Here is a 13,697-nt window from a genome sequence, read left to right as displayed (position 1 = left end):
TTCCATTCCTTCAGGAGGGTAAGTGCTGTACTGTCTTCCAGTTGAATTAGTGGCACTTTGGATTCAGCAGAGTCAGGTTTTCCATCTCCATCTTTTCTTTGATTTCTATGAGCGGCACTTTAGAGGGTGAGTTGGGCCTTCTTTGGATTGAAAAATGTTGTAAATTTTTTCCTTTTCTCTGAATTATAGAACCACAGGTTTTTAAATAAGCTCAGAATGACATGTCGGAGAATATTTACTAAGTGTAAGCCTGTATATGACCTTCACCTGCAGGGTATACTTTTCACTACATTTCATTCCTGGAACAGGAAACACAGGACCAGGATCTTTGTGAACTAGTTTAGGATGTTAAAAAGAAAGAAATATGATGAATAAGCTAGGGGTTTTATCCACAGACTTTATTAAAATGAAGCTGATTAATGTCTCTGTTCATACAAATGTAATGGTACAGGTTCAATGGCTTAGGCTGACATTAAATGTGACTTTTCCCCTTTTCTTAATCTTACAAAAATCTCTTCAAACATTGCTTTGGGAAAGGAACTTGAGATAAGAGATCAGAAAAAAAAAAAAAGAAATCTATCTTGTTGACAGCCTGGAAGATAGAAAATTTGTTTTAGTCTTGTCAGTTATGCCCTTTTTTCTTTGTGAATGTTGGAGTAGACAAAGAGAGCAGGCCAGAACCTTTTGGGTTGCCAGATGGGTTACTTACGATTAATATTCACACTTGGCTGAATGTAGTGGAAGCAAAGGAAGTTTTGACCTGAATTAAGTATTTTCTGAAAGTTGATGTGAATTAAAATGATCCTTATTTTTGTAGAGCTCAAGATAATACAGGGATATAATCTAGTTTTTCACTTTTTTCCACAATGGCAATGTTGACACATGAAAAATCATTTGCACCTGGTGGATTAATATAATGATTATTCTTTAAAAACCTACTGGCCTATGGATAGAACTGCACAATGCCTATTCAGTAGGATGAACTGGAAAACAACCAGCCCAGTTCTGCCAGCTTTTACCTGTTCACCAGATGGTCAGGAATGACTTTGGGATTGGCCACCTCCAGGGACCACCAAAGAGACCCTCAGGACAGAAGAACGTATCCATAAAGAGGAAGGAATATATGGTAATGATTTCAGGAAAATTATTATCATACATATGTTTATTCTGTGAAAATCAATAAAAATGTATCTAAAATATAGCGTATACATTAGTGTTAAGGACTTTTCATTTTTAGCAATTTTTGGTAACACCAGGAATACTTAGAATAAAGAAGTGGAAAAAAATATTGCTCCAACACTCAAATTACCAGTTGCCCTTTGTTTTAAAAAATGCTTTTAGATAGCCACTAGCATTTTGTGAAACTTACCCTCTGTGCTGAGATTATTTACTTCTTGTTAGAATTGTAACTCACTCTAATTAAGATAAACTGTTTCTATTTAATTGAAACCTGGCATTTTTAGACTAAATTCTAAATGTCTGCAAAGAGCACAGGAATCAGAGTCAGATAAGTGATATTGATTTTGCAAGTGTCTGATTTATTTTCCTGGATATGCATTACTCATATGCACATCTATGTAAAAAGGTTCCAGAATCTATCAGAAAGTGAAAAAAACCACTTGCTAACTATTAGTGAAGCTGAAAACTAGGGATTAGTGGGACTACACACTAAAGAGGGCTATCAGTTATTTGAACAAGCTTCAGGAAGATTAATTTTCAGTTGATGATGGTTATTTATTTGACTCTAAGAGGACACAGCTATTGCCACATACAGAAAAAAGTCACAATAAATGGATGGAGCTCATGTTGAAATTAGCTCTTACTGTCTTCCCTTTGACCATTAGAAGCTTGATGTGGTAATTCAAGCTGCAGAGCATTTTTATGGTCTGCCAGGGATGTTAATTATCACTCAAATTTATACAAGTAATATCTCATTAGAGTGCTCTGTCATGGAATTAAGATTCACAAACCCCAGCCCCTAAAATCAACACTTTCCAGGGCAGGGCTTGGAGAACAAGGGCTTTTGTTCAGAACATAGCGGTTAATCAGTATTTACCTTGCACATATCATTGTGACAACAAAAGGATATACACTCTTTCAAATTCTACAGCTAATCTATTTCAGACTGTAAGATGACAGTAAGGAAGGAGGGTGTCTTACTCAGGGGTACTATTTTTCTCACCAGGCAAAGTAAAGATGGGAATTAATCAGCAGCGTGCCTGTTGACTCATTCACTTTCAAAAGTTGGAAAATAAACAATAAATGCTTAGCAACCAAAGTCATGCACAGTGACTCTGACTCATGAAAATATATACCACAGCTGTAGTCCTCACTGTTTTCCTCCCACTGCTAGTTTCAGTATTCCATGTTCTTTTACAGGAATTAATGGCTCCAACACTGCCATCAAAGATGAGTCTAGAGATATGCTTTATGATTATAGTAACCTAGATGAAAAATTGTAGGTTTAGTGATGTTCATTAACCTAAAACACCTTACAGCGTCACTCAACACCTTTTTATCTATATTTCTTAATACCTTTTCTCCTAGCTTACCTGGTGAGCTAAAACCATCAAGCCCTCCAATAATTCAGATTGATAGGGCTAAGAAAACACAAGCAAAAAGCAAGCTTGGATTCAAAAAATCATCCCCAATTTCATTTTCTGAAGTGAAGAGTTAAAGAAAAACATTTGCCTGCTTGAGATACAGTTCCCTCTCTGGCTCTTTCCCGAGGCACACACAAGCAGCTGAATCCATGATGATATTTAAGTTCCCTTTGAACTTGTCCTCAAGTCTGTAAATGCCATTTCTCTGCTGCAGTGCCTACTTTTGTAACCTGCCAGCAATCTGCACCATCCCTAGAGAGTAGTGAGGTGGCCAAATTGACCCTGCAGGCACCAAGATGCCAAGGACTCTGTATGTTTGAGAATATCCCGGGGCTTGCATGCCTCAAGCATAGGCAGCTCTCTGGTGACATTGTCCAGGGCCACAGGTCCTCCCTTATCTTCCTCCCTGCTACTCCCTGGCAGATGGCAGACAGAGAACACATAAAAAACTCCAAGAAGGGACCCAGTTCCCACAGCACAAGGGTTGCACTGAAAAACAATACATGCTGTGGGAGTGGCTTTTTGAGTGTGTTTCATGTTGCAGTGTGGGTGGGAGAAATGTTACTCTTGAGTGCAGCAATGATCTCAAGAAATGAAACAAAAAATTTGAACTCAGTCTATTTCCTAAGAAAATGATGGGTTTGTTGATGCAGTTCATAAAATAATAGGAATTCATTCTTTTTGCAGAATAGCAGGATTGGAATTGTGGGTCTGAAGGAGCCACTAAGCCCTGATTTTACAAGAGGCACTTTCTCCCAGTTCCCTTTGTTACAGAGGTTTAAGGAAAGGCTATAACCATAATCTACTTCATCCACTTTAAATGAAGCTGATCTCATGATAGCACTTAGTCTGCTGAACTCAGGACATAGCATGTGGGTTTCTTATTTTTTCCTTCTCTAAAGTATTTCTTTTTCCAAGAATGTGCTGTAGGGTCATTCACTTGGCAGAGGTCAGTTCAGCTCTTTCTCTCAGTAGAATAGTTTGATTTCTTTAAGAGGTATAAAGAACTAGCTCTTTTATAAGTTAGATAAGCATGAATGAAGAAGAAACCACAGAAATCCTTGACTGAATAGAGAAGTATGTACAGTGTTTTAAGTTGTTACTACAAATAGATATGAGCTCAGTCATTCTGGTAGTTAATGTCCATTGAGATAACTATCAAAAGAGCTGCACTTCTTTATAGAAGTAGCCTTGTGAACAAAATGTAATCCGTGAAAAAAATATTAAAGAAAGGTTGTCTGAATAGTGGCTTCAGTACATAACGTCCTATTTTAAATAGCAGAATCAAATAAAGCACCCCAAAGACACACAATGCACAATGTTTCTTTAAACACATGACAGATAAATAAATAATCCAAAATGTATCTGAAGGCTTATTATACACATAGCTACAGATTAAAATTCAACCATGTGTACCATAAGTTATTTATTACAACATGGAACAAATATATATTTATTTCAGACACCAATTGACAAAGGAGATAAATATGGACAGAACAAACTTTTATTTTGCAGAGATACAGTTCATCATGAACTGAGGTCTTCAAAATCAAAAATCAAATTCCACTGAAGGAATAAAATATTTTCACTAATATCTCATCCTGAATACACCGTAAATATTTCATCTCATAGCACGGAAGTGTTCCTTTTTATGGTGTATGTCACATAAAGAAAAAAAAAGGAAAAGAAACAAACCAGAAAATGAACTTCCATTTTTTTTTTTTTTCTGGACAAATTAAATATTCCTTCTGTGGTTTGTTTATTTGTTTGATTTTGCTTTTTAACTGAAGAGTGGAAATTTTGGACTCTAAGTGAAAAGAAAACCTATTAAAACAGACTAATTCACTTAAGGATCAGGTCAGTTTCTCTTTAGTCTTCTGGAAAAGCAGCAAACTGTGAAGACTTGAAGACTAAAGGTAAGACGTTTATTGAGAAAGCTCGGAAAAATGTGACTCCAAAGAACATTTTTTTGCATCAACTGTGCATGGGATTGGTTCAGTTAGTCAGTAATGAACTATCAGATGACTTCATGCAGGGGTGGAAGAGATTGCATGCCTTCCCTTACACCCTTGGGGCTCTTTTCTGTGATGAGTAACTGCCATTTTTTTGAGATGACAAAATAGTTGCTTTTCCTCTGGTGCCCAGGGTTTGATTAACAGAAAAAAACCTCTACAAAAATGGCAAATCAAAAGAGCAATTTGCAGAACTAGAACTAGACATTTTAAACTCTTATTTCCACCAAGAAAGAGTATGCTTTTACATTAATTGTTAAAGAAAATGGAGTGCTTGTAGTCAGGCCCAAGTACAGTTGCAATTGTCCCACTTACAGGATGCAGCCTGAGAGCTCATTCCTTGGGCTCACTTGGGTAACTCAGAAAGAGCACAAGAAATCTGGAATCCTCCTTTACCTCTTATGCTAACTGAGCTTCTGCAGGTCAAAGAGGTTACTCTGCACTATGGAAGTGGCATAACAGTATCAGACCTGAGAGGGCCCAAGGGTTCATGTGGCATGTGTGAGAGATTCAAATTTGGTTTGTTGTCACCAGTTTAAATTGACTTCACTTAAATCCTCAGTCTTTAGAATTCTTCTGTAATTTTGCTGTAATCCTAAAACTCATTGGAGAATTTAGTAAGTGAAAGGTAACGAAAATATTGTGCCAGTTTTTGAAATGCAGAAATATAATTTTTTGTTCTTAAAAAAGGTAACATAATCTTGTGGATTCAAAAGTATGTTTGGGTTTTAGTAGACTTTTGAATACAAGAACTCCATAATGTTAAATCCATGTTTTAAGTCACTGTGCAGTATAAATAACTTCTTGTTTAAAATAAGTATTTATTTTTAAGTGATACTTTAAATCTCAATAGCAAACATGAACCAAAAAGATATAAACTCCTAATAAATTCTCTGGCTTAAAAAAATATTTTTCTGTAAATGCACTAGCAATGAAAGAAGTAGCTGCTTAAATTGGAACATGGAAGTACCAGTTTGTCTGAGAAATGATTGCTGTGGGAAAAAAAATCCTCTTCTAAGATAAGATCTAAATTATTTCTGCCTACTATGTTTTAATCTCCTCAAGTTAAGGAGCAAATCAGTAAAAAGCAGAGGAAAAACTATAAACCAAGACCAAAAGGAACAGAACATTATTGAAACACTTTTTCTTGTTTCCTGAGATATGATAATCTAATTTTTTAGATTTCAGCACTTCTAAATATCAATTTTATCTTCATTCTTTTTTGTTAGTGAAATATCAAGCAAATGTGGGTTTTACACAATATTTTGCTAGGGTGTAACACACACAATGGTAGCCCAAGCCTAAAATGCTTAAAGTAGATACCCCAAGTCTGTAGAATGCATCACTTAGAACTCTGTAAGAAGCCATTTTTCAAGTGCCTTTCTATCTCAGAAGAGTGCAAACTGTGTCTGAGAATTTGCAGTGCATCAAAATACCATTCTTCCCCATAAGATTACATCTATTTCTAACATTTCTGTAATAGTTTATTAATGAAAATATGTACCATAAATATATTAACCCTGACGCTGTCTAATTATGAGGCTTCTGACTATAATTTTGCGTCATTACTGTCATTTAAAACATCCATGGGAGCTGAAATTTGTTGTGTTTGCAGACCTGAAAATGACACAGGGTTCTCAAATCAGCTATGGTCATTTGACACATCTTTAGAGGGCCAATTTTCTGCTATTTTCAGTACTCAGGTGCCTGGCAGGAAACGATGACAAAAAGCACTGCCTAAAACATTTATCACTATAAACCAATCCTCAGACAGCCTTTCCAAAGGTATACTTTTATTAGTGTATGAAGGCAATAAAGAATAACCAAAAATAAAACCACAGGGACAAAAATAAAAATAGAAACTTGCAAATACATGCTTATCATTTATTACAATTTATTTATTTAAGATTGCTCTGTGAAAAACAGAACAAAAGGCACTTCAAGAAAGTGCCCATTCAGTAATATTTGTTTTTTCTTAAAATCAGAGGTGTGATAATGTTCTTTCTCCAAGTTGTTGTTTTGCCTGATTTTCACAAATAAAAGTAATGTTTTATTTCCAAGGAAACCTTTTAGGCATCAGACTAGCAAGAAAGAAAATCCTCCTGGACTTCTGGAGTTGTGGAAATTTGGGGTATTCTTGTGAAGTGCTCTCATGTTAGTAGTCATGCTCTTTTTTCTACTAGAATTGCTATCACTGGGAAACTGCTGGGCACACTTCAGATGGGCAAAATGCATGTAACATTCATGTTATCAATTTCCATCATAAAAGCAACAAGCAGCAGCAGTGGGGAAGAGTTATTAATTTAGAAGCTCCACTTTCATTTCTCGTCAAGGGTCAACCACAAAAAAATCTGCCAGAAACATCTTTTGCTGTTTGAGGGATATGGCCTGAGAGAATAACAAGGAATAGATTTCTTTTACATACAGCAGAAGCTGGATTTAAAAGCAAACAATAAGGTGTCTATGGTATGCACATCTATATACACATATTTAATTTTTTTTTTAAATGTAGGTCTGGCATGGGAAACTAAAGGAAATTTTGGCAGGCTCTCAAGTGAAATATTCAAGTGCTCTCTCTAGGTCTTCAACTGTTTTAAAATGCCAGTGACCTACTCCTGTGCTCAATTCACAAAGAACATTTTTCTATTTGGGTCCAAGTAAAATTTAATGCCCCAGCTGTACATACAAAGGCAGTATACATGTATGTATATTAAAATAATTGCTAGATTTTAAAATATACATAAATCCTTGCTTTTTTCTTTAACTGGGTGAGTGCTGCATTTTTTCAAAGAATAAAGTAATTCCTTTGCATACATGTTGAATGATAATGTCAACATTTTTTCCTCAAAGAAGGCTGTTGTATATTTTTTAAACATTTTTGCCTGAGTTGCCTTCTTCCTGCATACACTTTTAATTGGAAACAAGAATGAAAGGTCTAAATTATGTAGTCAACCATTAAATCATTTATTATAAATCTGTTTTTCAACTGAGAAGAAAATAATTCCTTCATGTATCCTCTTATATAATTGATTTTCTCTATTTTTAATATAATATATATAAGATGATTTCAGAAAGAAATTACTATGACAGTGTTTTAGTAGTTATTTTTATTATTTGGGAGTAGATGAAATCACACAGGTATTTGCTTAGTCATAATAAACCCAGAATTTGAAGTAACACACCGTAATCCTGATTTTTATCTCTTTTTACTTGGTTCATCAGATTTTTACTGGACAAACAGCAAAAAAACCCACAATTATCTATGCATTGTGTCCTGAAATTAGGTAATTATTTCCTAGAACAGTAAAAATAGCAGTATTCAAACTCTGTGGATCAGTTATACTGAAATACTTCTTGCTCAAAACAAAACTAAGATTTCTTAAGTGTGAGGATCAGTTTGCTGGCTATTTGCTAGTTTCGAAGTTACTATGAAAACCTCAGAAATAATGTGACCAAGTTAACAAAATTCATATGTTTGCTATATTTGTGAACAAAGTCAGTATGAAAGACATGTTGTTAGGGACCAGAGTCTAATTGAACACTGTACAAGTTAAAGTACTCTGCTAACATTTCACTTGGAAAACTAGTTATTTTGTTGTGCATATGAAAAATTATTTTTCTAGTTTCTCTATGTTCATAAAACATTGGACAAACTTGTGATTTGATAATGATACTTTATTAAATTCTTTTTCTCCTGCATAACTTTTGGATGGAGATGATTGCAGGAGTTGGAAATTGCCAGCCTGAGTTTGGCATGCTCCCAGAGCTTACTGTCATTGTGATTTAAAACTGAAGTAAATCCTGCAAACTGACTTAAATAATGCATCCACAAAGTCTTAACTGTACTCTGTTCATTGTAAGCAGGTTTAACTTTATACTGAAATTATTTCAATATAGACTGCTTGCAAAAAGACTAAGTACCGATAACACATTCACTTTCTTTCTGTGATTCTTACATGCCTATTTTTGGGAAAAGAATCTTTTAAACATATTTGCCTGAACACTCACTGGTCCTTACCTGGTCTGTGCAACTTGAATGGTGGAACCACCCTAAGCAGGAATGGTGCCCCTAGGCAGTGTCTGTGCATGCTTCTCGTGAAGTATGAAATACGGTTCTAGCTCAAAATTCCTATGATTACACACACATTTCTTTTCCTGAAACTCACCATCAGCTGAAGGTCTTTTCTTTGTTCTCAGCTAAAGTGATAAATCCTCTCCCTTAGACTTAGAAAATTTCATTTAAATTTTAATAATATTTTAGCACAATCTGAAATTTGCTGGTGAACTGGTGTTTGATTATTTCTATTTTTGGGGGCAATGCAAAAGCGGTGCTTGTTTTGGAGAGTCTCAGAGGGAGCCCTAAACTGGGGAGCATCATTCCTAAACCATGACACTAAGCTTGTGGCAACTTGAAGGTTGTTTGTCAAGCACTTGTGAACCAGCAGCCCAAATAAAAAATAATGAATTTTTTGCATTTCAAAAACTTGCATCTGTGCGTGTACCTGCTACGCATAATGCAAGTTGACACATGCCAAGTCAAGAACAGATAGGTCACCCGATGCTCTGTTAACAAGAACCAGAGGGCACAATTTGGTAACTTCAGCTTTACAAAGTTTTGCCACTGTGTACTTAGAGATACAGTGTTTTGACTGTAGCACAAACTGCTAAAATTTTATTACTGTGAATTTCTAGTTACTGAGACAAGGGCCTCAGTCAGAAAAGAAACACAGACTGGTGTCCTGATGTGGAAAGTAGCAGACTTTGCAAGCCTATTATTGGCTGTATAGGTGTGTCCATTGCTTTTTCAGAAAGAAGCCAAGATGTATCTTCAGCACAGGCTTCCTTAAAATCCTATATATTTATATGAAAGGTATTGGTTTTTCCGTTACATCTTCTCCTTCCATCCTTCAAAAAACTAATACAACACTGGAAATAAGGGTGAGGAAAAAAAAAGTCTGTCTGTAAGGCTGATGTACTAGTTCCAGATGATTTTATTAGCATGAAAAGATAATAAATCTACTTTAAGATGGAAAAATGTTTGTCATTTTTTCTTGTTTATCTATTCCAACATAAAAAGTAAACAAGCAATTTAACAAGTCAGTCTCACATATCACTTATAATATATTTCCACTTTAGCCTTTTCATAAAGCTATTCAAAAATATTGAGGAATCTTTAATTGCCAAAACACAAAATATACATGTTATTGTATTATATATATTAAATATATATTATATATATATTAAATATATCATATTTATATATATTAAATATTATATATATTAAATATATCATCTTCTGTAAAATGTTCTATCGCTTTAAGAATAGATGTTATATCGCTTAAAGAATATCATATTTCTGCTATGATAAAGATTACACAGGATCCCTACCTCACTCACTAACTCAAACATATTGAACATTGGTAATTACTTAACAGATTTTCTGTCCTGGGACTTTCTACTGACAACAAGGTCCTACTGACTGCTCCTGACAGTCCAAGCTGTTGAAGATGCAACTGCTCAATCACTGGCCATAAATAGATGCTGGAAAATATGTTTCTTTCATGGCTTTTAAGGTACCAGACTCAGTCAAACTTACTCAGCTATACAAACTAATCTGACACTGGATTTATCATAATTCTTGACTTGACATGGCTGTAGAGAGCAAGTGTAAGAAGCATGGGTGAACCAAATCCAAACAGTTCTAAAGGTGCATTACTTTGAGTAAAAAAAAATATTACCTTAGGTTTCAGTAAGATATTTAGTGCCCGCAGTAGGCTATTAATTATATAGAAGGAAATACGGATTCATTCAAATGAAAAGAAATAGAATGCCTTAAAAACGAACAGAACAATTTATTTGATAGCTTTGGAGTGACTGTTATCTCATAAGAAAGTTTCTGTAGAAGTTCCTTCAAACCAATTTTAAGATTAGTTTTGGATAGTATCTATGATCCTTTCATATTCATATAAGATGTTAAATGATGAAAAAATGCAAAAACCACGAACACCCTAGATGATTTAAGAACAAGGATAAAAAATTACTAGTCACTTTACAAGAAATTTGACTATGAGAACATAGATAAAGATGGTACTGTCATTGTAAGAAATGATAGTTCTAGGTTCCTATAAACAGTGTCTGTTACATCTACCCATGTGATACTGTTACTCTGTGATTCTATGATTCAGTGATACCAGTGAATCTCATGTGCTGTTTACATACAGAAACACCTACACCTTCCCCCATTGCACCCTCCCTCCCCAATTCTGATTGAGTGCTCTTGCTAAAAGTTTTTAAAGGGCATTTTCCTTACAGCCTGAACAGTTTTAAACATTTCTCAATTTAAACAAAACAAAACAACAAATATCTGCTGAAGAGCATCCTATCTCTTGATCCTCAACTTTTTCAATAGTAACATTGCTCTTTTCTCCTCATAAACCACTGCCAGCCTTTTTTCTCAGCCATACACATTTTTTGACCTGTGACAAAATCTGGTTTGACATATTACCCTGAGACTGACAGTTCTTCAAACTATACTTCATACGGTTATGGGGAAGAGGAGAATACACTGTCTGATTCTATATCCATGAACATTTTTGCTTCATTCATTGTTTCTTTTATATTTCTATATACTGTTGTAAAAAAAGAGTGCATTCTTCCGTGTGAATTATTTTTCTGAGAAGAGTTTTCATTACTTTTATTTGAAGTATTTTCTTATTTGCCCGCTGGAATTACTTTCATTTTTCTGCAACAGTCTGTGCTTTCTTTTGCTTATTGTTAATACAATACTATTTTTAAACCTAAATCTGTTTAATTTGACCCATCTTTAAGCATTTGGGATGTTTCACATTTTCCTAACAGCATGGTGCTTTACAAAATAAATAATTCCATTTGTTTGTTTTTTTTCCAAAAACAGAGGGAAGACAGACATTATTTTTTCAATTACAGAATTAGATGTATGAAGTCTAATTGGAGGCCAGTAATTGCCTAGCAGGGTAGCAGAGATCCTGGTTGCCTAGAGTTCAATACTGATCTACATTTACATTAATGTAATTTACATTTACATTAATTAATTTATATTAATTTACATACATGGATGCTGGAGCAGAACATAGTCTCATCAGATGACACAAATCTGAAAAGAGGGATGATCCCAGAGGATCATGTTGCTCTCCAGAAGAACCTCAACAAGATGAAGAAAGGGGCTAACAGAAAGCCCATGAAGTTCAACAAAGGACAGATTTAGAGTCCTGCACCTGGAGAGGAACAATCCACTGCACCAGTATACACAGGGGCTGCCTATCCCCTGTTGACCAAGTGGCTTGGTAAAAAAGCACCTGGCAGTCCTGCCTCCCATGGCTGCAAGTCAAGCATGAGCCAGCTAAGTGCCCCTGTGGCAAAGAGTATCCCTGTGCTGCATACTGGGGTACTACACCCTGTTCCAGGTTCCACAGGATAAGAAATACTGGCTTACTGAAGAGAGTCCAAAAGAGGCCATGAAGATTTTATGGGCCTAGAGCATTTCTCCTACCAGGAAAAGCTGGGAGCAGGGATGCTGGGTGCACGGGGTGATGAACTGGCTGAAGGGCAGATCTCAAATTGTTGTGGGGGTACATCAGGCTAGTGTTCTTCAATATTCAGTTCTAGGACCAATTCTGCTCAATACTTTTATCAATGATCTGAATGCAAGAGTTGAAGGAACCATTAGCAAGTTTGGTGATGATACCAAACTGGGAAGTGCTGACTGTATTGAGGCCAGGGGGCCTTGCAGATTGATGTAGGTGGATTGGAGTTTTAGGCAATGATTTCTGGGATGAAAATTAACAAGTCGAAATGCTGGATTTTGCATATAGGATAATTTAATGCCCCACAAATATTATAAATTAGAAAATAAGCGGCTGAAGAGCAATCTGGCAGAAAGGGATCTGGGCATGGTGAGTGTCAGCAGATTTGGTGTGCAGGCCTTGAAGCCAAGAGGGCAAACTGCATCTTGGGGTGCAATGAGCACAGCTTAACCAATTGATCAAAAGAGATGATTATTCTGCTGTATTTAGTGTTAATACAGCTTCACCTTGAGTACTGCGTGAACTTCTCAGCCCCACAATTTAAGAAGGACGTGATGTTCCTTGAATTCATCCAGAGGAGAGCAACAAAGTTGGTGAAAGGGCTGGAGAGATTGTGCTGTGAGGAAAGGCTGAGCACTTTGGGCTTGGGTAGTTTGGAGAAAAGAGGGCCAAGGGATAGCTTTGTTGGTCTCTACAGATTCCTGAGGAAGGATGTGAAAAGGAAGATGCTTGTTCCTTTTCCCTGGTATCTGTCCAGTGGTAGGAAGTGTGTGGGAATGGTTCAAAGTTGCAGATAGGGATGGAAATGTGAAGCATTTCTTTACTGAGGAGGTGGGCAATCACAGAAACAGGCTTCTTAGAGAGGTAGCCTAGGCTCCAACACTATCAGTGTTTAGGAAGCATCTGGACTATGCCCTTGAATAACATGTTTAAACTTTTGGTCAGACCTGAAGGGGTCAGGTAGTTAGACTAGAGGTGATTGTAGGTGACTATGTGCATTTTAAATGAAAAATTCTATTATATCTGTTTTATTCTTTAGTCATTTTACTACTTTGGTTTTGGAGTCATGAGTGTGTTCACATGCTTCACATAGTCTCCTGAGGCCACAAAGAGGAGACTTTTTTGTGTGTCCACTTTCACTGAAGACACATACAAGCTTGCTTTCATTTACAGAACTTTCTTTTGAAATTTCACTCCCTTCTCACCTAGCTCTTTTCTTTTGCACCATACCCTATAAATTCATAAAATCAGGTTTCTGTTGGTGTCACCTCAGGAGAAGGGAGCTCTGTCATATGATTCCATTGACTATAAAGCCTAATTTTATCCACTGATATCCCATGCACGCAGGCAAAGGTAATTAAGGTGACACAGATAGTATCCAATGACTCCTCAAACTCTTATAAAATATCAGGATTTTTCAAAACATATTTGAATGCTAGTTCCAGTTCCTGTGTTTACACTTTAAAACTTGCTTTATTCCTTAATTTGTCCTTTGTTTTGCTTTATTCTTAGTTTAATTT

Source organism: Agelaius phoeniceus, chromosome 4 (genome assembly GCF_051311805.1).
Source record: "Agelaius phoeniceus isolate bAgePho1 chromosome 4, bAgePho1.hap1, whole genome shotgun sequence".
Taxonomy (NCBI): Eukaryota; Metazoa; Chordata; class Aves; order Passeriformes; family Icteridae; genus Agelaius; species Agelaius phoeniceus.
The sequence above is the reverse complement of the archived record's forward strand: the minus strand, read 5'-3'. Positions refer to the sequence as shown.